The sequence below is a fragment of the Mauremys reevesii genome, unplaced genomic scaffold, assembly GCF_016161935.1.
Source record: "Mauremys reevesii isolate NIE-2019 unplaced genomic scaffold, ASM1616193v1 Contig150, whole genome shotgun sequence".
Classification (NCBI taxonomy): domain Eukaryota; kingdom Metazoa; phylum Chordata; order Testudines; family Geoemydidae; genus Mauremys; species Mauremys reevesii.
In genome coordinates, this window is record NW_024100772.1 from 63,917 (window position 1) to 89,383 (window position 25,467).

The window sequence follows — 25,467 nt, forward strand, 5'->3', positions numbered from 1 at the left end:
CTCCTGCTGTTCGTCTCTTTCCAGCCTTTGGAGCGCTCTCTGCCGGCGGATGTCTCGCCAGCCTCAGGCCCCATGTCCCTCCCAGACCCCGGTGCCCTTTTCCTCAGGGTTCTGCCCCAGCAATACCCCCACTCTCTGTGGGTCTCCCCTCCCAGGGGAGCTCCCAACCCTCTAAAACCACCTTGCCTCAGTGGCTACTGCCAGTCATCCTCTTGCCCCCACTCACTGGGGCAGACCGCGGTCTGTAATGGCCACTCATCATTGGCCAGGGGTTAGGACCAGCTGCCTCTGCCTATTCCTGGGCTGCCCTCTGCAGCACCAGTACCTCCATAGACCTCCATCAAGACCCGCAGCCTGGGGAGTTGCAAGGCTAGAGCTCCCCAGCTCCCTTGCCCTTTCCCCAGCTCTGCTCTGCTTCGGGTACCTTGCTTGCAGACAGCTCACCCTCCCTCCAGGGCTGAAGAGAGAGTCCTTCAGGTGCTGGCTCACAGGCCTCTTATCAGGGCCAGCTGGGCCCTGATTGGGTTGGCCACAGCTGTGGCTGCTTCCTCAATCAGCTTCGCTTGGCTGTTTTGAAGCCCTGCTTTACTGGAGGGGGGAAGCTGCTCCACTACTGATGTCAGGGATTACATTCTTGTGAATTTATGGGAGCAGTATTGTTGCCCTTAGTGCTTTAGTCAAAAACCCCATTCAAATGTTAGACATATTGGAAAACCAAGTTCAGTAAGTACCAACAGCAGCTTTTTTGTATTTTTAGAACAGAATGGTCTGATCCAGTAGGGCCAATGGTCCATCTAGCCCATTATCCTGGCTTCTGGATGGTGGCAGATGCTTCAGAGGGAATGAACAGAACAGGGCAATTTATTGAGTGATCCCTCCCCTGTCATCCAGTCCCGGCTTCTGGCAGTCAGAGGTTTAGGGAAAGAAAAATATCTGATATTAGAGCCAAAGCATGTTTTTTGAGTCCAGGGATTTTGTAAAAGTAAGTGCAAATAAATGAGTGTCTCTCTCTTGTGTGTGGAATGATTTACATGTAGAATTCTTGCTAATGGGATCACCACACATTTGGAGATGACTAGAGCCCACAGTCTAAAATGTAGCTATATTTGTCCACAGAACACAAATGAGGATCCGTTCTAATGCACAGTAAGTCTAGAACGAAATACAAAAATGAATATTATGCCTGTCAACAGCTAGCTTGACAAAACTGATCTGATCGTGAGGAATGTGCAGGGAAGGTACCTCAATGTTAACTGATAGGATGCCTCTCTTAAAAAAGAAAACAAAAAACTTGATATACTAAATATAAGGAACCACAGGTCAAACTTCTTGCCATTGAGATGCTGGCCAGCTTAGATATATCTGAACTGCAGATAGTACTCCCCCAACCCTCTTCAGCTGCCTGTGATGTTAATCAGCAAAGTATTCCAGTCAGTTGACTGCTGGGGGTATAAAAGCAGACTGGTGTAAATCATATAGTACTTTGTGCTGATGGACGATCTGTGTCGCAGACTCTGTTATCCAAAATTGCAACTGACAGCTTGACCAATTGCCCTATCTTATTTCCACCATACAGAAGTGAATTAATTCTCTTATGAATTGTCAGCTATGTAAAGGTAGATATGCTTTCCCCCACTCTTTTTAAATAGAAAATAAATCATTCTCATCCTCAAAGTACTAAGAGTCACAGAAAGATTGCTCGGCATCAGGCTTCTTCATCAGTGTTCTCGTGGCAACAAGAAAAGACACACAGCTGTCCTTCATCCAGCAGTCAAGAAACCCTTTAAAGAGAGGTTTTTACTTCATCCCATTTTCCATGGGGATAGGAGGCAATTCCTAGTCACAGTGCCTTAAGATCAAAGAAGACAGATTTCCCTGAACAATGGTGGTAATTCTTCCGTCATCGAGCAGTTAAAAACACAGAACCAAGGTATCTTGCAAGTGTAGTTATGACTTTAAATCTACTTTGTAAATAAGAACATCTTATTTTTTTAAAGAGAATTAAACCCTCTGTGTTTAAGGACTTCATTGAAGACTGTTTTATATATAAAAGGGGAGTAAAATACCTACTCAACGTGTAAGACTTTTGGAGATCTCTGGGTAAAAAACCCTATATACATGTTTATTAATTATTTTCTTGGTTTATAAAGTTTTTCCAGTATGAAAAAATTAACTGAGCTCAGAAACTGACTTGTTTTATTGTGTTTTTGAATTTAATTCTTTGGCAGGTTCTGTAGAGTAATCTGTTCTATCAAGAAGTCATTTTTCAGGGAGATCCTTGCCTGCTTAAACTAGAACCATAGTAGAATGAGCATCTGGAGCTTCTTCAACTGAGAAGTCTTCTGAGCTTAAGCTCTCTAGTGTAGCCACTCTAAGCCGATGGGATAGAGGTCTAGAGGTCTCCCGTTGGCTTAATTCCTCCGGGCCCCGCAAGCGGTGGCAGCTATGTCTCCTGTCGACACAGTGCTGTCCACACCGACGCTTAACTCTGTGTAAGTTATGTCGCTCAGGTGGGTGACTAATTTCACACAACTGAGCAACAAACCTTATGTCGACTTAAGCTGTAGTGTAGCCCTAGTGTCAGTGCAGCTGTGCAGGATACCCACTTGGAAGTCTTTGTAAACATTTAATAAACACTATAGGAAGAACCTTATCTTCAGCAGATAAGGTGACAGGTGACTTAAGGCCATTTCATGTCTTCTGCTCTGCCATTCTGTCTTTGGTCTTCAGATTTTCTGTCAATAAATTTTGTTACCTTGTTGGAAGTGTTTGGGACAGTGTCTGTATCCTCCATTTTTTTTTCAGTGAATGGATGGGTCTCCTTTCTTAGATTTCTGCTTTAATCCAATTAAGCCAAAATCATTGGCAAGTGGTCTTTGAAAAAGATCATTTTTTAAATGGTAATGCTGTTCTGCAGGACAGTTATCTCAATTCAAACACTCACCCTTTGCTTACTGTTAGTTTAAATGGGAAGAGTTTTCATTCAAGGCTTAGTTTATGTGCACGGTCACATTGTAAAGTTAATTGCAAACCTAAGATGAAGTTTCAGCTTTGGAAGCCTGAAGGGTTGGTTGGTTGGTTTGTTTGTTTGTTTGTTTGTTTGTTTGTCTGGGTTTTTTTGGAGGGTGTTGGGGAGGGGGGGAGGAAGGGGATGGGGCAGGGAGAAGGGTCAGTGACCGAAAAAAGGAAAATTCTCAACTGCCATTGGCTGCCATCTGTTTGTTCGCAGATAGAGTACCAGTGGAATAGGTCCTCATAAAAGAATGATCAGATCATTCATTTCACATGCTAATAATCTGAAATTGATGACTACTGTTCTTCATGTGCAAAATTCCATTGAAGTCTGTGGAAAAGAAACTATAGATTCTGAGCCTCCCCAAACACACACACGTGTATCATGAAAAAAACAGTTTTGATTTTTAGATAAGTGGTTTTAGTGATGTGAAAAAAAAGACCCTATATGATATTTACAAAAGGCCCCTTCCAAAAAGGGAGACATGCATTGAATAAGTTAAATGAACACTATTGGGTTAAATTTGGCCCCAAATATAGGTTTCTAATAGCTTTTTTTCAGAAGCAGCTTTTTCAAAACTTAAGACCAAATAGAAATGTTTTAATAATGTTTTAGAAAATTCCAGTGGAGGTAGTTCTTATAAACAAAGAGCAGTGATTCTCAAGCTTTGGTACTGGTGACCCCTTTCACATAGCAAGTCCCCACCCCATATAAATTAAAAACACTTTAAAATATATTTAACACCATTATAAATGCTGGAGGCAAAGCAGGGTTTATGTGAAGGCTGACAGCTTGAGACTCCCCACATCATAGCCTCACGACCCCTAAGGGGTTGCAACCCCAGTTTGAGAACCCTGACAAAGAACCTCTGCAAAATTTGTGGCCTAAACACTGAAGTGTTGTGCCACTTCATAAGAATCAGAAAATGAAGCTAGTAAAAAACAAAGTGAAACTGATCTACAGACACTATCCAAGTTCAAAAAATAAATATAAATTGTGCCAACCAGACTTTTAAAGGCCTTTCAATTTTTCCAATTTGATGATAGATTTTTAAAATGTTTTTATATTGCTACATATTTAACCCGATAAGCAGTTTTTAAATAGTTTTTTTCTAATTTGCATCTTATCAAGTGTCTAATTAGAATGTGTAGGCTGCTTTAAAGTACTAATACTGTAAGTACAGTGAAACCCCGTTATAACGCGATGTTTGGGGTCCAAAAAATTCCATGGCGATAAATGCAGGGTCGCGCTATAGCGGGGTTTCAAGCTGGTCAGTTTAAGTCTGTGGTCCCCAATGCGGTTCATTGATGTGCTCTGCCTAGTGCCTAGTGCCTGAGCAGGGGAGAGAAGCCGCGGCCCCGTGCCTACCGGGGACAGAGAGCACCGGCGCCCACAGCCCTGGAGTTCTCTATCCCCAGCAGGCGCGGGGCCACGGCTTCTGTCCAAACGGACCATGAAATCTGGTCTTTTGTGTACTTTTATCCTATTCTATACAGATTTCATGGGGGAGACCAGTGTTTCTCAAATTGAGGGTCCTTACTTCTGTGCTGCCTTCAGAGCTGGGCTTCCAGCTAGCAGCTGCCACTCTCGGGCCTCCCAGCGTAAAGGCGGCGCCGTCAACACCAGCAGCACAGTGGTAAGGGTAGCAGCACCACACCCCACCCCTCCACAGTAACTTTGTGACCCCGCCCACACACACACACACAATACCTTTTTGGATCAGGACCCCTACAATTACAACACTGTGGCATTTCAGATTTAAATAGCTGAAATCATGACATTTATGGTTTTTAAAAGCCTATGACCGTAAAATTGACCAAAATGGACCGTAGGCCCCTACCAATAATATTCCATAGAGGAAGATTGACACCTGGTGGCCAATTGTGACCTTAAAGGGACACTGTCATATAGTTTAATATTTTCAGCCTAAACTGCCATAAATTCAGGGGAAAGTTACTTGGATTCTAAACTATCGCAGGCTCAATACTTGGGTAAACTCGAGTCAAGGATGAGAGTGCCTTACAATAAATTTGTAGTAATTAAAAATAACAAGTATTAAAAATACGGGAAATTCAAAGTTAAGTTAAACGTAAATTGCAACCCAACATTTATCAATTTGGAAATGTATAATTCAGGCTCTCAAACAACCTCAACTCTGCCTTTTCAGTGACTCTAGCCTCTAATCTTTCTTCCTGGAAAATGTGCCGTTTTCAAGTCCTTCACATAAGAGTTTGCGAGATAAGATCTCCATACTGAACTGGTGTTTTGATCAAGGGCTTTTTGTACTGGCTCCAGGACAATTTGTAAAAGCCAGTGTATTATTGGTTTAATGAACAGACCACTGCTGTCCCTTTGCAACTTTTTTCCCTTCGAGTGGTTATCCATTTCCACAGTTTGCTGACGGTGTGCAATGCACCCCACTCACCCATGTTCAGAGTCTCATGCACCTTGAGCATCCTCATATCCTGCACCGAGGGCATAAAAGGGTGGAGCAGGCCAGCCACCACTCAGTTCCTCTCATGCCTCCTGGCTTTGAGATGAACATGGGCAGTGAGCAGTGCTAACAAAATACCTGGCTCTTTTTAAATCTGTGCAGCGTGTAGATAGAGATAGCTGGTGGTTGCTCATTGGCATTTTGGTTTTTTAACCAGAATAGCTATTTCTTTCTGGTGTCAGGATGGCTTCTTTTAAGTCCCCTGGATTTACATACTGCCCATCAAACACGGGCACTATAGCCTGTAATGTTTGGCATTTTCCAGGAACATTCCCCCAGACAAAATACATATTTGCAAGTCCTTCACTTGCAGGACCTGCAAATCTAGAGAAGCCCTGCTCCAGATGTACTTAATGGGTAAAGCAATGAGAGTAGCTTCAGGCCCTGGGTCAGATAACCATCCAGTAAATGCCTTCTCTGCTCCTTAGAGTGCTAGTACTGGGTCCCTCGCTTCCTGGGCCTCATCAGCACATCCTCTTTCAAAATCTGGCATGTCGGACAAGAAGCTTTCTGTGAAAAAGGTACAGGGCACGGAAGAGTCCAGAGATGATTCCAGACTAAGATCTCCTCAAAGAGAAGGATGGAGAACTCCAAGCTTTTTTGCAGACCCGGCTTATGCTTATCTTATGTCCGGACAAAGTGTCTTTTGGACACATGCTGTGTTCCTACTGACAGTTGTCACAGACTTGCATCTGAACCAAGGCCGGCTCTAGCATTTTTGCCGCCCCAAGCAGCAAAAAATAATAATAAAAAGAAGCCGCATTCGCGATTGGTGGCAGCTCTACCACCGCTTCTTCTATGGCGGCAATTCGGCAGCAGGTCCTTCGCTCCAAGAGGGAGTGATGGCCCCACTGCCGAATTGCCGAACTGCTGCACGTGCCACCCTCTCTTCATTGGCTGCCCAGGCACCTGCTTGCTACACTGGTGCCTGGAGCCGGCCCTGATCTTGCCTACTTTTCAAATGTTAGGCTGTCTTTTATTTTGATCTTAACTCTGAATTACCTTGGTTTCTAATGCTTCATTTTGTTTGTTTTTCATAACTGCAGCATTACGAATTTTAAAAAAAAACAAACTTACATGTACTGTCAACTTTACTCACAGAGTTTAATTATTTGTTTTGTTTGGTTTCTGCCTGGGGATTTTCTTGATAATTTCTTTAAGACATTTTGAAATCTTTCCCATGCAAAGAAAGAAAGCTGGCAGAGAGCTTCCGGTGTTATGCAGAGAACAATGGGGGAGCTAAGAAACAGGGAACATTGTAGTACTTAGAAGTATGATAGGGGTCCCTCAGGTTCTGTGGTTACCAGGAGAACTGGAGGTTCTGGTGGAGCTACTGAACTTTGCAGGCACTCTGAGTTGAGATTAGTGGAGAAATTCTGAGGGGTGCAGGAATGCCTGAGAACATGGGGAAGTTAGTCCAGCTGAATGTTTTGGCCTCTGCCAATTGCTGCAGCTCCACAGTTTCCGTGTGTATTGGGTAGAACATTATAACTCATGCAAGTCATGGATTCCACGATTCTTCATATTTCTGTTTAGCTTAACTCTTTTCCCATCCCCTTTCTGCCCCTCCATACACACTTAGATTAAAGAAGTTATGTTGCTGTGGGAAAGGCACCACCACATATATCTTCTGTAAGTGTGATGGTTGTCACCTACTCTTTGCAGTCAGGGATTTTATCTATGCATGCAGATTCTGCTGCCTACTTAAGAATATTAGAAAATGCTGCTGCTTGTTAGAAAATTCTGCTGCTTCCTACATCCTATATACAGGATGCTGAAGATTATACCATCATATTGTTGCCGGCTCAAAGAGCCCGAGGCGGAGCAACAGCAGGTTCGTTGCCCGGTGTGCGTAGCACTAATTATCACACCAGGGTGGAGAAGCAAAAACCAGGTTTATTTGAGCCCAAATAAGGTGCCAGGGAGAAAAACCATTCTCAAATCCTGCACACCCGCGCGCAGGCGGGATCCCAGCATTTATACCCCCTTGTTTGTGTAAGCCTTTTGTTCGGTTTTTCCCCTCACCCCTCCCTTCCCAACAGCAGTTACATTAGGCATTACATTTCAGCGTGTTAGAAAAGTTCTCATCCGCATGTTTATCTCTGGCCTTCACAGCACAAACACATACAGATTTTTCTCCCCCCTCTCCCCCTCCTCCCCGCCGCTTCTGCTATTTCAAACTCCTGCATCTGCAAGCTGAAACAGCTGACAGTTACCCATTTTGCTTGCTGTCTGTTAGCATCTTAGGCTGGTTAAAGTTCACAGCATGGAAGACCTCTGGTTCACTCAGGCCTGTAGTCACAACTTTGGTTTACTTAGGCCTAGTGACACCAACAATTCCCCCCTTTGAGAATACTCAACAAACTTTTGGCGAGTCTTCTCAAACTTTAAAGACAAAAAGCAATGAAGCAAGCTCTGCAAAAATAGTTACAACTGTTCTTTTGAGCTTAGTCACCCCCAACCCAAGAATGAACGCATGGACAAAAGAGTGGAATGTTCATTTAACAACTAAGGGATTGGGGCACTGACTATAAATCAGGTAGGTATACCAAGTGGTTTAATTTCCCAGATGTCTTGGCGAATAATTTAGTCCCATATGCATGCTCCCCATGGACCCAGCAGGATTCGGTATGTGGGAGCCCACACCCACCCTAACCGGTCCATATGCTTGGAAGGAGCACTGTGAATGTCCACACTTCCATCCAGAAAGTGTCCAAGTATGTCTCCATGACCACAGATCAGATGGTACTCCTGATGTGTCTGTAAGGGCAGTGGGCCAAGTCTGGTGCTCAAGATCACTTGAAATCCTGAATTTCTAAACATACTAGATCCCACTGCAATGCCTTCCCAGCCTCAGTGATATTCAATACCATCTCTGTCAGTAACTTCTGGGTCATAGAACTAAGGGTGGAAATGACATGTAACTCACCAACTCCAGCCTGTACTTAAGATAGTTGAGTTTCAAGAATAAGGCTAGTAGCCTTTTCTAGTTGGCTCAATTTCTTATCATGTTCTTGGCTTTTGAGATATTGGCCCTAGCCCACAGGGATCTGCTCAATTCTCTTAACCCAGGCCCTCTGTTGTGCTAATCTAATGGCAGCCCCTTGTGAGCAATCTGGGTATGTAGAAGTGATTTGAAAACCTGATAAGGACAATGTTATTACATACTGAAGGATTTATCCAAAACACAGGGTGCAGCCTGTAGATTAAACCCCAAAATCCAATTAATACCACATTCCCAAGCATGGGTCCCATAAATTTCTTCTTGCCAGTGTACAATTCTTTGTTTCTTCACCAGGGTCAGTTCTTAATGTCCTTTTAGTCAGGAATTCCTGGACTTTGGCAATGTCAGTGGAGTGAGTGTTTCTTCTTCTTGTCCAAAACAATTGTGGTTTAGCATCCTACAGGGGAGAGGTTGCCAGCACATATCACCCTGTAATGGCTTTGCTTTTTCTAGAAAAGTCTAAAGGCACAGTTGGTCTGTCATTGGACAAGAGAGAGGTTACAAGCACGTCACCTTGTCCTTTTTCCCTGCTGTCCAGAAGCACAGTAGAACTAGAAGAAAGAATAGGCTAATCATCAATAGGAAAATTTTTCCGATGTGGAGGGGTCTTTTTGCAGTGAGAATCCTGGGTCCAGGCAGTCAGTCTTTGGCACTTCACAGAGGTGTTGGTAGTCAACAGGACTTGGAAAGGGCCTTTCCAGCGTGGAGCCAAGGCAGTCTTTCGTTGATGGATCTTTATGTAGACCCAGTCTCCTGGTTCCAAGGAGTGGCAGGGTTGCACAGGATCCTTCGGTAGTGCTTCCTTCACCTGTGTATAAAAAGACTTAACACATTTCATTAGTGCCTGACAATACTTAAGCATTATGTTATCCATCAAATGAATGTCCATCTGAGCCAGGGTTAGTGGGGGTACAGCTGGTAGTCGCATTGGGCATCCTGTCAAAATGTCATGAGGGCTGAGTCCAGTCTTTCGATTGGGAATGGCTCTTATACTCATCAGTGCCAAAGGAAGGGCATCTGGCCACTTTAAGTTTGTCTCAGCACAAATCTTGGCCAGTTTATTTTTTAAAGTCCCGTTCTGGCGTTCCACTGTCCCAAGTGAGGGCAGTGAAGGTTGTGTTGGATCTGCAAAGCTGCACATAACTCCTTTACCATCTGTCCAGTAAAATCAGTTCCACGATCACTGTTGATACTCACAGGGATGCCAAAACGTGGTACAAAATCTTTAAGCAAAATTTCACAACAGTCCTGGGATCTGCTTTCCTGCAGGAAAAGCTTCAACCCAATTGGTAAATACATTAACTAAAACTAATACATATTCATAACCACAACATTTAGACATTTGAATAAAATCAATCTGAATATTTACAAAAGGTCCCCAAGGAGGGGGTGGGCTGCCCGGTGCACACCAATCTCGTTTAACTGCAGCAACCATCCCCCCCTTTCCTTGGTAGTCAGCCAAGTCTTAGCTGTGAGCAGTGTCCTTCTCAGTTAACTCGATTTCTTCTTTTTCCTTCTTGGCCTTTTAACCTACAAAGGAAACTTTCACTCTTCACTCATACATCTTTTTCCATACCATGAACACACAAACATTGCTGTTATACAGTACATTAGTCTTATTAATCAATGTATGCCACATATACCCTTTCACTAAAATAACCTTATTACAGAGGTTTAAAACAAACCAGGACAAGCACACCCACTTTGAGAAGTTTACTTAATATAACCTCTAGTCCAATAGTTTCCCACAATCCCCAGCCCTTGCTTTTAAAGACTGTTGGTATGCAAATTTTAATAACAATTTTCACTTAAAAGATTTGGCCAATGAAATTTCTTTCTCTTACTTAAGAAAATGTATTAGACTTTAGTATATCACATTTTTCTGATATATCCAAACACTTTGTATTCTAAGTGGAACAAAACAAGTATCTGCATTTCAATTTAACACTGCCACTTGATTTTAAATCAGACCATCCCATAAAAATATTAAACACAACAATTCTGGCCACGAGACAAACACCACAAGACAGAACATAGAACACAAAACATAATTTTTACTCTGTTAGTAAATGCATGGTATGGTATGTTGAATGCTGTTCAGCTGGCATTAGTTTTCTTTGATTATCTGAAAGACAAAAACAGAGATCTATCCCTTCTGGGCAGTCAATCATTACTTAAAATATACAAATACTCTTGTTAATTTTAGGCAAAACAGGAGAATTACCCCATATTTTCTTTGCCTGAATTTATTTACAAACATTTCAAAGACACCAAAAACTTTTCTCTTTAGTATTTTACAAATTTCAACTGCTGTTCCCCCTAGCAACTACAGAGTTAACTTTTCACTTTCCCTTAAAAATCACTTGCTTTTCCCTTAAATCACTTGCTTGCCTTTCAACAGCCACTTACCAATTCAAATCACCATTCCAAATATCCTTCTGAGTATTTGAAATCCTCATGCTTATATTCACTTCTTTCCACTACACCCTCAAAAGTTTCCAACCTGTTTTCCAATCTCTCTGTCTGTTGCCTGCCCGCCTGGGCCCAATCCTGCTTTTCTCGCTGAACCGTCCCTTTCCTGGTCTTCCATCCACTACCAGTTTAGCTAGGAGGCTGGGCTTCTCAACTTGCCCCCACCCTTCTGGTCTTTTCCCTAAAACATTTCTACTCACAAGACTACCAGAGTCCTCCCTAGTAAGGCTTGCCACCTGGCAAAAATACATGGCCATTGGGTAAAGGCCATTTACTTAACACATAATCCAAACCCCTTTAGGGGGTCTACCCAGAGACCCACCCATTTGTCTGCTGACACTTAAACAGAAAAGAAAATTACACAGAGAGCAGAGAAAATTACAGTCTGAGCCAGATTTTTCCTACTTCTATTACATTGTCCGTTACAGGGGGGCGGGACAGTAGGATCTCAATACAACCTCAGAGCTTCATCGCACACATGGCTTCCACCCTGAGGAATTACGAACGAGAAGTTCAGTTCCGCCCACACACCTAACGCCCAAATGAACAGAGCAGAAAAACAACAGTAACCGGTTAAACAGAACAGAACCAAAACCAGATAGTGCACCAAAACTAAATAGTGTTTCCTTATTCTATTAGGGCTCACCTTTAACCATACAATCCTTATCATATAACACCAACAATACCAAACAAAGCAAACATAAAATAACAAGGGTAAAACAGATAGATGGTGTAAATTCTACAGGGCTCCCCCATTCTTAATTGCTCACCAAACTGTGACAAATTTCTGTTACCAATTTATTCCTCATGTCAGGTGATCAGACTGACATTGCAGGAGGTTGGGAAGAAAACAGACCATATAACCAAATTTTAAAGCTTCATTAAAAATAATAAAACAACAATGGAGAGTGTTGGGAACACTCCCACATCACTCAGGAAAAATATGAATGCGCCAAGCCTTAAGCCACTTTAATACTTACACATATCCAGACTGGCCACGTCTGTGTATAATGGTCAGAGAAGGGGGAATAGGTGGACGGGAGATTATCCTGTATACAGCTTGTCCAGAATTTCCAACATGTTTCTGCTCTTGGAATGGCTGTTCTTTTACACCCTGGACTCTCCTGCGGCGTCTCTTTCAGAGATTCCAGTTCAGGTCAGCTGCCTGTCCGGCTTCAGGGTTGCAAAAACTGTTGGATCTCACTGAACTGTTAAGCTTTGCAAATGCAATCTCAGTTCTGTAACTTGTATTGCCTTTGGTTTGCCTCTGTCTCTATTTTCCACAACCAGCTGGGGCTGAAAGCAGGTTTTTTTTGTACTTAACATAGTCTGTGCTGATTCTTGACCTTGAACACATAACTTTTCCCTTCATCTCTGGGACACGCTGAATTTCAAATTAACCCGTTCCTAGACAAATTGCTCACACTGTGTCAGAGGCTTTTCTTTGTGATTAAAAGCTCCTCTGAGATATATGATCTTATCTAGATTGAAGATACCTTCTAATGGGCACTGTTTAGATGGATTTTCACGCATGTGAAGATTCCAATTCTCTAAATACCTGCAGGTTTTAGGACCATAATGTACGTACATGTACTATACTGGGGTACCCTTAGGGGGTGAGGTAGAATTTTTAGACTCTCCCTTACCCATTTTCCACTTACACACACAGAGAGGGTGCCGTGTCCGCTCTAGCGGCTGATAAACTAAGGATCTCTCCCTACAGGGCACTCACACAGGAGAGATTAACGGGGATGACCATGACTCTCCTACACCTCCCTTCAGCAAAGAGCGTCGGCTAGTCTCTGGGAGACACGGCGCCGCGTACTCTGATTGCATCCAGTGAGATGATCAGACTGTCAGTAGCCCACACGGAAAGGAAGGGGGGGGAGGGAAGATGGGTTCACACATTCCTAGACCCAGGCAGCTTCCTCGCCGGACGATGCCAGGCCGAGTCAGCCCACCGTGGGTCGGATCTCCTAAAGATCCACTAGTTACCGGGCTTGCGTTAGACTACTCCTGATCATTAGCAATCGCTTCACAGGGTAGTCTGGGCGTCTTCCAGTAACGGACACTCACACTGGTATACACACACACACACACACACACACACACCAAGGCAGGGGTGAGCTGGAGCCGGTTCGCACCGGTTCGCACGAACCCGTTGTTAAATTTAGAAGCGGTTTTAGAACCGCTTGTTAACTAGCTTCCCTGCGAGGGAAGCTTTGATGGGCTCTGCCTGGGAAGCCTGTAATTCCTCCTCCCGGCCGCCGGGGGGCGCTGCGCTGTGCTGCGAGAGCCATGTGAGCTGCCTCCTGGCCCTGTTGCTGCTCCTGCTCTTTGGACCTCTGGCCCTGGGGCTCCTGCTGCTGCCTGGTGAGTCCCCGGCTGCGTCCTGCTGCTCCCAGCCCCCCCCCCGTGTGAGTGTCTGCGCCCCTCCCCCGCCTTCCCTGCCACAGCCACCCCCTGCCCCTGCCCCCAGCCACCCCTGCCCCACCCCTGCCCCACCCCTGCCCCCAGCCACCCCTGCCCCACCCCAGCCACCCCTGCCCCACCCCTGCCCCGTGTGAGTATCTGTGCCCCTGCCCCGCCTTCCCTGCCACAGCCAGCCCCTGCCCCCAGCCACCCCTGCCCCACCCCTGCCCCCAGCCACCCCCAGCCAGCCCCTGCCCCTGCCCCCAGCCAGCCCCAGCCAGCCCCTGCCCCCAGCCGCCCCCAACCAGCCCCTGCCCCCAGCCAGCCCCAGCCACCCCCTGCCCCCAGCCAGCCCCTGCCCCCAGCCAGCCCCAGCCAGCCCCGCCCCCAGCCCGCCCCGGCCCCACCCCCGGCCCACAGCCACCCGCAGCCAGCCCCCTGCCCACCGCCACCCCCCTGCCCCCAGCCAGCCCCTGCCCCACCCCCTGCCCACAGCCACCCGCAGCCAGCCCCTGCCCCCAGCCACCCCCAGCCCACAGCCGCCCCCTGCCCACAGCCGCCCCTGCCCCACCCCTGCCCACAGCCACCCCCAGCCAGCCCCTGCGCCCAGCCAGCCCCTGCCCACAGCCACCCGCAGCCAGCCCCTGCCCACAGCTGCCCTCTGCCCCACCCCCTGCCCACAGCCACCCGCAGCCAGCCCCTGCCCACAGCCGCCCTCTGCCCGCAGCCAGCCCTTGCCCGCAGCCCCTGCCACAGCCACCCCCTGCCTGCAGCCACCCCCTGCCCACAGCCACCCGCAGCCCGCCCGTCTGCATCACCTGCCCGCAGCCAGCCCGTGTCACTCCCTGCCTCCAGCTAGCCCTGCCCCACGCCCCTATCTGCAGCCAGCCCCACATCCACTGGTGCCCTGCAGTTCCCAGGGCAGTAACCCTGCACACCTGCTTCAATGAGGGGGGGGCAGGGAGCAGCTGGGACCCACACATGTGCACACCCTAGAGTGACCAGACAGCAAGTGTGAAAAATCGGGACGGGGGTGAGGGGTAATAGGAGCCTATATAAGAAAAAGACCCAAAAATTGAGACTGTCCCTGATCACCACCCACACATGTGAAACGGAGCTCACTTCTAGTTCAGCCCCATCTTTTTAAAAAAGAACTTTAGGTAGGGTTAAAATACATCTGTATTTTCCTGGACATGTCAGGCTTTTCGGTTCTTAATCACCTCCTGGGAAAATATGGACGTATGGTAACCCTATTGGTACAAAAAATACATGCTGTCGCACATCCCTTAAATCAGAACTTTTTATAGGGAACCCGTTGTTAAATCAGAACTTTTTATAGGGAACCCGTTGTTAAGATTTTGGCAGCTCATCACTGCACCAAGGCCATTGTTTCCTATTACCACGATACATCTTATCTTGCTGCACAGTCAATAAATTCAGATGGCATGAGCCCAACAGAGACAGACATTCCCACGGACAGTCCTCCTCCCAGTGCAGCTCTGGGGCATATAATGAGGGATTTTTACAAGAGCTCTCTATACAAACAGCTTCAGAAGCTACCCATTCGCTGACAAAACAGAAGTAATTGAAGGATCATGTTGTAATTAAGTGATCCTTCTGGTGGCCACCTTTCCTGGCTCTCTAACTGATACTGAGGCCAGTCTACTGTATAAAATCTTTTCAGTTTACTTTTAGTCAATGGATCTGATTCAAACACTTTCCAATTCACCAGAATGCATTCTAAGGGTGTACACCATGCCCTGCCTGTACTCTGTCCCTGCCCCATACTCTAGGGAGACACTGGGCGTCCCCAGGTCTTAACAGGAAAAAAAAGGTTCACAGCACTGGACTGTTCCTACCTTATCCACAGGACTGGTTCCTCACCGTCGCCTGCAACAGCTTCTCCACTATCTGAGTGCGTTGCACCGTTGTGTCCTCCAAGGTCAGTCTGACGCGTCTCTGCCGAGGCCCCCGGTAAAGGCACCGGTGCGCGCTGGGCGTCGGCTGTGACCATCGTCCACCGGCCATTGGAGGAGTCCGGGCAAGGCACAATTTTGCCTCAAGCCCACCCAGGGACGCCAAAACTGTTGCCGGCTCAAAGAGCCCGAGGCGGAGCAACAGCAGGTTCGTTGCCCGGTGTGCGTAGCACTAATTATCACACCAGGGTGGAGAAGCAAAAACCAGGTTTATTTGAGCCCAAATAAGGTGCCAGGGAGAAAAACCATTCTCAAATCCTGCACACATGCGCGCAGGCGGGATCCCAGCATTTATACCCCCCTTGTTTGTGTAAGCCTTTTGTTCGGTTTTTCCCCTCACCCCTCCCTTCCCAACAGCAGTTACATTAGGCATTACATTTCAGCGTGTTAGAAAAGTTCTCATCCGCATGTTTATCTCTGGCCTTCACAGCACAAACGCATACAGATTTTTCTCCCCCCTCTCCCCCTCCTCCCCTTCAAACTCCTGCATCTGCAAGCTGAAACAGCTGACAGTTACCCATTTTGCTTGCTGTCTGTTAGCATCTTAGGCTGGTTAAAGTTCACAGCATGGAAGACCTCTGGTTCACTCAGGCCTGTAGTCACAACTTTGGTTTACTTAGGCCTAGTGACACCAACAATATGAATGGGGGTTAAGAATTTGCCTCTGCAGAGGTACGGTAATGGCTGTTCTTTGCTGCCTCTGTAAGGACCCCATTGAGAGAAGGTCTTGGCTGGGAGTAGGTTGAGGCCAGGGACAATGAGTCAATCCAGGGTTATTACCATGTTTGTATACAGATGTTCAAGTAAGTTAATAATGAGAACTTTTGACCTGTGAATAGGCCCTCTCCACTTCACTGACTGATAGCAAAGTGCAGAGGAAAGATTGATTGGTTGCTACTTCTGATGTCACAATGATGCTACTTATGAATCACCTGAGTTACTGAGCAAATTGCACAGGAAAGTTTGATTGGTTGGTTCTTCTGATGTCACAATGATGCTACTTGTAAATCACCTGAGTTACTGGTATAGCTCTGTCACCATCACCTCTGTTGAGACTGTTGAGAGCTTTTTAGTAACTAGGGAATACATGAAGAGTTTGGGGTCTTCTGTCATTGAAATAATCAAAGCCAAGAATAAGGTGAGAGAACAAGCAGTGAATTTTATTAATATTGTGATTTTTTTTAAAAAAAAATGTCTCTGGCAAAGTAAGAAACTATTTTATGCAAAAAATTAATGTAATCTAAAGTGTAACTCTGCTGAACTTGGAAAGTAGATTCATTTATTATACTGTGAAACCGGGATTTTTAGTTCCACTTTAAATGCAAACGTCAACCTGTTGGGTGAAAACCAAATCCACTTCAATTTAGGCTTAAACAATTTATTTTAGCCTTTATTATATATGTTTTTAGACAATGCTACTATCACGTATGAATTACATAAACATGCAAAAAAAGATAAGGCAAGACAAGGAAGTGCTCAAGTTATCTTTCTTGGGGACAGGGTGACTCTTCTCAAATCTCTGCTATGCTTGGCTATTTTTCCTCTGTCTCTTCTCCACTATTATGTCAATCATCTATTTTTTAATCCTCTGTTCTGTAACTTTGCGCAGACTCAGTAGAGGAAGCTACCTCATCTGTGTCTTTATCCATATATATTGTACTCTAACCCCCTAATTAAAAGCAGGGGCGGCTCTAGTAATCCGGCCGCCCCAAGAAGGGCGGCATGCCGCAGGGGGCGCGCTGCCGGACGCTGGTCCCGCGGCTCCGGGGGACGTGCCTGCGGAGGGTGCGCTGGTCCCGCGGCTCCAGTGGAGCTTCCGCAGGCCCTGATTAAAAGATTCGCCTGCATAAATCACAATAACTAACCCAGATTAATACATTTTTTGCTTATCCTGCTAAAACTTACTTATATCTGTGTAGCTCCCATCGCAGCTATTCCTTGCTGTCACGCTCCCTGGCTGCATGCAGTTGTACTTATATTACAACTGCAATTTTTATTCTTCGTACTCATCTGTTTCTGTGGCCTTGAGTTTTTACTTGTTAGCTGGTTGAATAGGCAGGTGGGGGATGAGGGATTGTACCTGACTTGTACAATTTTGCTGCTTGTTAGAAAATTCTGCTGCTTTCTACATCCTATATACAGGATGCTGAAGGTTATACCATCATGTGAATGGGGGTTAAGAATTTGCCTCTGCAGAGGTACGGTAATGGCGGTTGTTTGGTACCTCTGTGAGGACCCCATTGAGAGAAGGTCTTGGCTGCGAGTAGGTTGAGGCCAGGGACATTGAGTCAATCCAGGGTTATTACCATGTTTGTATACAAATGTTCAAGTAATTTAACAATGAGAACTTTTGACCTGTGAATAGGCCCTCTCCACTTCACTGACTGATAGCAAAGTGCAGAGGAAAGATTGATTGGTTGCCACTTCTGATGTCACAATGATGCTACTTATGAATCACCTGAGTTACTGAGCAAATTGCACAGGAAAGATTGATTGGTTGGTACTTCTGATGTCACAATGATGCTATTTGTAAATCACCTGAGTAACTGGCATAGCTCTGTCACCATAACCTCTAGATGTGACTGTTGAGAGCTTTTTAGTAACTATGGAATATATGAAGAGTTTGGGGTCTTCTGTCATTGAAATAATCAAAGCCAAGAATAAGGTAAGAGAACAAGCAGTGAATTTTATTAATATTGTGATTAAAAAAAAACTTGTTAGCTGATTGGATGGATGGGTGGGGGGATGAGGGATTGTACCTGACTTACTGAAAGCTAACAGCTCTCTTCTCTACCCTGCTATCTGCTTGGTCAAGAACTTTATAGATGAGACACAAAAACCAATTTTCTGATTTACAGACTGTTTCAGCAAAATCTGACAATCTCAAGCAGCAGAACTACATACAAAAAGCAAACATTCCTATTTTCTTCCAGAATTGTATATAATAATTTCTCTAACATTACTTAGTACACATTTCACTAACACAATTCATTACACAGTTCTCCAACAAAGCTTAACTATGTATGTGCTTGCTAATGGTGGCTCCATAATTTACAGTTGAGCTTTAGAGTTACAAACACCAGAGATACAAACTGATCAGTCAACCACACAAATCTCGTTTGGAACCGGAAGAACATAATTAGGCAGCAGCAGAGACACATCCCTTCTACCCCACCCCACCCCCGGCTAAAAAAGGCAAATACAGCACTGTACTGTGTTAAATTACTAAAAAAAGAAGGGAAAGCAGCAATTTTTCTTCTGCATAGTTAAGTTGGAAAGCTATGTTAAGACAATGTTCAGTTGTAAACTTTTGAAAGAACAACCATCATGTTTTGTTCAGAGTTACGAACAACGTCCATTCCCGAGTTGGTAACTCTGAGGTTCTACTGTATATTTAAGTCCACCATTTCCCTATGCCCTTAAAAGATTTAAATAGCTTTATATGAGCTAAAACATCTCATACTTTTGCTTATGCAGCACCAGCACAGGCAGAAGTTAATAAAGCCTATTAGTAGAACTGTATTGCAGTCTGTGAGGCTGGTACATAAACAAGAAAAGAGAACAGTGCTGTCCACTTAGAGTCACAGACCTGCATGATCCAGGACAGATTTTTCTCTATCCTTTGGACCCTCTAAATTCTGGTGGTACCTCTGGATCCCTTCCATGACAGGAAAGAATTCACACACCTTACTGAAGAGTTTTAAAGTGCTCAGAATGCAAGATCTTGGGTCCTTCCAAGACCTCTCTGTTTTGCTGCAGAAGAATCAAGGGGGAAAAGGCCCTCTTGTATTCAGTGCAAGGAAGCCAAGAAATTTCTGTGGCTATAGTTCTGATATAATTGAAACGTTGAAATAATTTGCATTAGTGGAGCAAACGTGTGTTAATCATATAAAATGGATTTTTTTTTTGCTAGCTAAAACAGATGCCAAACAGGTGTACACTGATAAGAGTAAAGAAATAAAGCCAGTCAAACCCAGCCTTTCATTAAGAGGCAAATCCTTATTTGGCCCCATCTTTCCATATCCATGAAGAGGCCTACACTTTGCTATATGGGATAGGGTGGGCAAGATTTCAGCAGCCTGCACAGCACTTCCTTTCTCTGCAGGAGCTTCCTTGCCACTGCATGAAGTGGTTGTTTGGTTTAGTGGGTCAGCCACTGCATTGATATACTGGACAACGTAGCAGGAGAACCATGGAAACTAGTGGATCATCTGCTGCTCTATGACTTTTGGGATTAGTGATTGGTTCCTTTTTCCCCTACCTTTTCATTTTTTTTAAATTTTTTTTTAATACCAGTTACGTGGGTGTGTGCTGTGGGGAAGATCTGCACCTTGAAAAGTTTTCCTTTATGGATAAGTTGCTCTGATAGACTGAACAAATAGCAGGCCAGCTCTCTAATGAGGCAGCCAGCAATGCAGTATTGTTATTGTGGTAGAGTGAATAACGATAACAAATATCTAAGAAACACAGATATTTTATACATCCTAAAGCCATTTGAATGTGTCATAAAATGACGTTTTTACAGCACCACTGTCTCCTTCTTTGAAAATCATTGGCTTTTCACCCTATTTAACATGGGGAAGTTAGTCCAGCTGAATGTTTTGGCCTCTGCCAATTGTTGCAGCTCCACAATTTCCGTGTGCATTGGGTAGAACATTGTAGCTCATGCAAGTCATGGATTCCACGATTCTTCATATTTCTCTTTAGCTTAACTCTTTTCCCATCCCCTTTCTGCCCCTCCATACACACTTAGATTAAAGAAGTTATGTTGCCGTGGGAAAGGCACCACCACATATGTCTTCTGTAAGTGTGATGGTTGTCACCTACTCTTTGCTGTCAGGGATTTTATCTATGCATGCACATTCTGCTGCCTACTTAAGAATGTTAGAAAATGCTGCTGCTTGTTAGAAAATTCTGCTGCTTCCTACATCCTATATACGGGATGCTGAAGATTATACCATCATATGAATGGAGGTTAAGAATTTGCCTCTGCAGAGGTATGGTAATGGCTGTTCTTTGCTACCTCTGTGAGGACCCCATTGAGAGAAGGTCTTGGCTGCGAGTAGGTTGAGGCCAGGGACAATGAGTCAATCCAGGGTTATTACCATGTTTGTATACAGATGTTCAAGTAAGTTAACAATGAGAACTTTTGACCTGTGAATAGGCCCTCTCCACTTCACTGACTGATAGCAAAGTGCAGAGGAAAGATTGATTGGTTGCTGCTTCTGATGTCACAGTGATGCTACTTGTAAATTACCTGAGTTTCTGGCATAGCTGTCACCATAACCTCTAGATGTGACTGTTGAGAGCTTTTCTTATTATAGTCTAGCTTCTTTACATGAGTTTGAAATCCGATTGAATTGCAGATTATATTAGTAAATATGTTCAAAATAGTTCAGTAATTTTTTTCTGATCAATCAATGTGCCGATTCTCTGTAAATTTAAAGTTGCATTGAATTTATCTCCTGTGCCTAAACACTTATTAAAACTTTAGCACACACTTGTCTTCTAGCCAAGTGTAATCTGTTCTCAGTTTGGTATGGGATACCTGTGTGAGTGTTCACTAAGTCATGGAACACTGTAAGCAGTTTTGGGGCAGAGACCATGACTTCCTCGTATGTATGTCGTTTTTTGTTGTTTTTTTTTTTAAACACTGCCTACTAAAGTGGGATTTCAATCCTGATTGCGGGGGCGGGATTGCTATTGTAGTACAAATAATAAATATTACCCTTGCATCACTGTGATTTATGATTAAACTTTGTATAGCGTGAAATGTTGGAGCAAAAAATGGACGACCTACTGAGTCATCAGAGACAATTTGTCGAAAATAATCATCGGTCCGTAGAACAGAAAAGAAAAGGAAAGGAAAAGGTAAGACGAGACCCATTTTTTCACAAGTTTAAAGTTGCCTCCAGACTGCTATTACCAGAGCGAACAAGTTGTTCATTGAGTATTTGTCCATGTAGAAGAAAAAACGCTGACGATTCCATATTTGATGTGTGCGTGCCCACATGCACACTGTCAGAATTTTTTCCCCGTAATGGTACCCCCAGGGCCAGCTTTGGCAACCTCTGGAGCCCTGTGCTTATGTGCCGGTACATGGGGCCCTGCTGGTCCCACGCCCTCTCAGTTCCTTGAATGGATCTGTATTTGTTAGTGAAACAATTTACTGGCCTACCACGAATTAAGTTGACTAAAGCCATGTTCCCTAGCTGGTGATAATAGTAGTCTGGTGGTTATAACTTGGTAAGAGGAAGTGAATCCGTTTTTCTTCAAGGTAGGCTGGGCAGGCAGGCTACCAATGTGTTCACCTCTAATTTATAGTTCGATGACAAAAAATAAAATCAGAAAAAAGTTTGAACATTTTGCTAATAATTTGCTCACTTCTTCCTGAGTTTGACCCTCCCCGCCTGCATTCTTCTGCTCCTGGCAGGCCAAGCCAGGGTAGGAGTGGGCCTTTGGAAAGGGTCTGAGGGCAGAGAGGCTGGGTATAATAAGGGGTGGGGGAGACATAAAGATTTGGGGAAATGGATCACTGGGATCCAAGAGGGTGGGGACTTCATAGGATGGGTCTCTGGCTGGCAATGAGAGTGGGAACAGGCTGTGGGGGAGCTTGAGGACATGGGATGGAGCAGGTGTCTTGCTGGAGGATAGGAGGGTGCTTAGGAGAAAGCTGAGGGGAAGCACTAGCACTTCACTACCTTCTCCAGCTGACAAACCTGCTATGATTTGTTAGAGGGGAGTCCTGCAGCTGCTGCCAAGAGAAGTTTGGCAGAGAGGTTTGTTGCCAGGAGACGCCACTAGTGCTTTCCTCCCTATCTTCCTCTGCTTTCTGCTCCCCACTCAGCCCTCTCTTTTCCTTACCAACCCCAACACCCCGACTAAAAGTCCCGTGCCCCTCATAGCCCTATTCCCTCATATAAATCCCTCTCAAATTCATGTAGAGCCCCAACCATAAGGACCGTGGGGCCTGGAAGAAGCCTCAAAAACGAATTATACCCAGATGGATATCTACTTTGCATCTCCTAATGGTTGCAGGAGATGGGCTAGATTCCTAAGGATCTTAGGAGGTGTGCATTAGTGAAGTTCTGCTCCCCCAGACCTGAGGCGGGAGGAGTCAATGCCCCTCTACCAAACTTCTGTTGCTGCCCAGTCATGTGTTAAGTCAAATTGAAAATAACTAAGGCATTTTCCTCATGAAAAACATTTTGACAGCAATAAGCTAAACATGTAATCATAGCAAAGAAGGGAATTCCCCGCACCCCAAAGGATCATGATTATTGGGGATTAGTCTGGTTGCTTAGTTGTAATGCTCAATGTTGTTATGGAGATCTACTTTTGAATCGATATATAAGCTTCATTCCATTATTTGCTAGTATTTTTTTGATCCACCTGTCTTGGTGTAGCAGATGAAGTAGGCTACTCTGATTGGCCAAAGTGAGTCATGGCCATTAGTGGCCATAACAGAATTTATGCTTTACTTAAAAATGGGTTTTAAACTCTTTTTGCTTCTGTCAGAGAGCGCTTTAGTGTAATTAGTAACTTTTTAAAGAGGCAATTTACAGTCCCTCCCCCGCGTTTTCCAGTGTTAATAGTTATAGTAACTTGACAAGAAACATGTAACTAGAGTGTGTTTCTCTCTCCTACCCCTCCCCCCCCCCAGTCTTCTACATTTCTAAGAAGTGTTTCATCAGCTACATGACTTACTGACAGGGGATCTGCCGTGCGACCAGATAAACCAGGACTTGCAGCAAGCCAACGATGCTCTACGAGCAGAACTCAACAAAGTAGGATTTTTAATATCTGAACTATTCAAATGGAAGTGGTGATGCTGAGTTTTTATTTTATGTAAAACTGTCCTCTTTATTGTGCTTGAAGATCTATACATGACTAATATTTAAGTGCAACTAAACATATCACAGGTCAGAGCAAGCTGCAGTATGTTCCTGTCACAGGGTGAGCTGGTCCATTAAAAGACTGGGGCACAGCTGCACCTTTTGTCAGGTTTAGCCCATCTCCCTGTATGATGGGAATAAATACAAGGGTCATGTGACAGAAGCATGCATCTAAACCGGGCCTGCTGGCAGGTAAAAGGGCAGCCTGTGGTCATTCAAGAGAGAGACCCCTCCCCCCTGCCCCAAAAGTTCAGAGAGAGACTCTCTCTCGTTAGTGCCCAGGCAGAGGGCCTGTGAAGAGGACAGGTGACAATTTTCCAGAACTCCAAGGCAGAAGCCTTTTGGGGGAAGAGAATTACAAGGAACTGGAAACTGTGCAGGGATAAGCCTCCATTGATGGACTTGCAGGATGCAGAAGTCCCAGCTAGGAGAGGGGTGGGACTACAAGGATGGGCCTGCTCTGATCAAGACCTGGAAAAACTTGAGGCATTATATGCGGAAAAGAATAATTGAGGCTGGTTAAGGGTATGTTTGAGTCTTGTGTTATGATAATAAACCAACCTGGAAGAGAGCACTACTGTAAAATCACCACATGTGATATCTGGTTTGATGCAAGATTAAAGGTAAACTGAGGTAGCAGATGGGCCCAAAGGCAATCTGGGGATAATGCCCTACAACCGTTCCCTTTAGCCTTGTTCTGATATGAGCACTGCTTCTTTTCTATCCACACTCTCTAATAGAAAACTGCTTTTTTATTTATGATAGACATGGTCTACACTGACTTCATACAGAGGTTCTAAATTTGTCCACGATAGCTGTCTGGCATAGCTATGTGTCATCCTAGCTGTGTGAGCACATTAATCAAACCTTTTCTACAGAGGTGGTTAGTATTTTCTCTACACATACTCTTCTTTCCAGGTTTACTCTTGAAACACTCGATTCATACTCAAACTTGGACATCTATAGGTTTTTATCCAGAAAAGCCTACTCCTTTCTAGAATGGAACTAGGTTATTTCATTCTCATTTTTTACTTCCTTTTTAATTTGGAGTACTATGGAGCTATTATGACTGATATAAAACAGGTTAAAAAGGTTGAAAACCAGTTAGAATTTGGTGGTGGTACAGTTATGATCTTGTTAACTTCCTGGTTTAGATAGCGACATAACAGGGCTCGGCAACCTTTCAGAAGTGGTGTGCCGAGTCTTCATTTATTCACTCTAATTTAAGGTTTCGCGTGCCAGTAATACAATTTAATGTTTTTAGAAGGTCTCTTTCTATAAGTCTATAATATATAACTAAACTATTGGTGTATGTAAAGTAAAAAGGTTTTAAAATGTTTAAGAAGCTTCATTTAAAATTAAATTAAACCGCAGAGGCCTCTGGACCAGTGGCCAGGACCCAGGCAGTGTGAGTGCCACTGAAAATCAGCTCGTGTGCCGTCTGTCTGTGGCACGCACGCCATAAGTTGCCTATCCTTGCGATATAAAGTCAGGTGATAAATTTAAGATAGAGGATAGCACGACACTAATTTCCCTTGCCCCTGAAGAATGTGGTTATGGAGACAGAGGTGCAAGCTGAATGTCTTTGTTGGTCCATAAATATGGGGAATTAAGATGTACAAATACTGGTTTTTCACAACATGTAACCTATTCCTTGAGTATATAGTAAGTGGAAAAGGTAGAGTAATTTGTCAATCTCTTGGTATTTGGATTGTACCGAATTGAGTCTAGTTTGGTATTGATCCTTTCTGTTTGTTGGCTGTTCAATGGCATATTTGGTGATAGCTGATCATCAGTCCAACACCTAAATGTTACCTCTCAAATGAGCAGCTGAGGACTGAGTGGGAATGGGGAAGCATCTTCTAAGCCCAATAGGTGCTCGCTTTGACAAAATATGTTATGTTAAAAAAAATGGAGAGCAAGTGTTAAATCTGCTGCCCTTATGATTGAGCTTAAAAGAAAGCACTGGTTAGGATTCCCAATGATTACCAGACTGTACTATGACTATTGCTTAAATTATGAATATATTTATACATTACAACTATATACTTGAAAATGTGCCTGAAAATATTGTTCATAACCTTGCCCAGTCTTGAGTTAAAGATTTGTGTTACCTTAACCTGTACTGTTTTTGGTATGATACAGAATCTAGAACCCAGGACTGGACAGTGAAAGGAGGATGGATTTTTCAGATATTTGGG

General features: G+C 44.4%; 1 long non-coding RNA gene across 4 annotated transcripts in view; it reads left to right on the forward strand.

The window, feature by feature from the left end:
- The first annotated feature begins 1,888 nt into the window (after positions 1-1,888).
- Positions 1,889-25,467, forward strand: part of LOC120393144 — a 28,543-nt gene continuing 4,964 nt past the window's right edge. Inside the window, exons 1-3 of one of the 4 annotated variants that reach the window (XR_005591927.1) lie at positions 1,889-1,930; positions 21,138-21,242; positions 23,035-23,158. This is a non-coding gene — a long non-coding RNA (uncharacterized LOC120393144). Of the gene's footprint in view, positions 1,931-16,459; positions 16,510-17,993; positions 18,037-21,017; positions 21,243-23,034; positions 23,159-25,467 lie in introns of those variants that run through there. The other 3 variants (XR_005591926.1, XR_005591928.1, XR_005591925.1) reach the window with 3 other exon arrangements.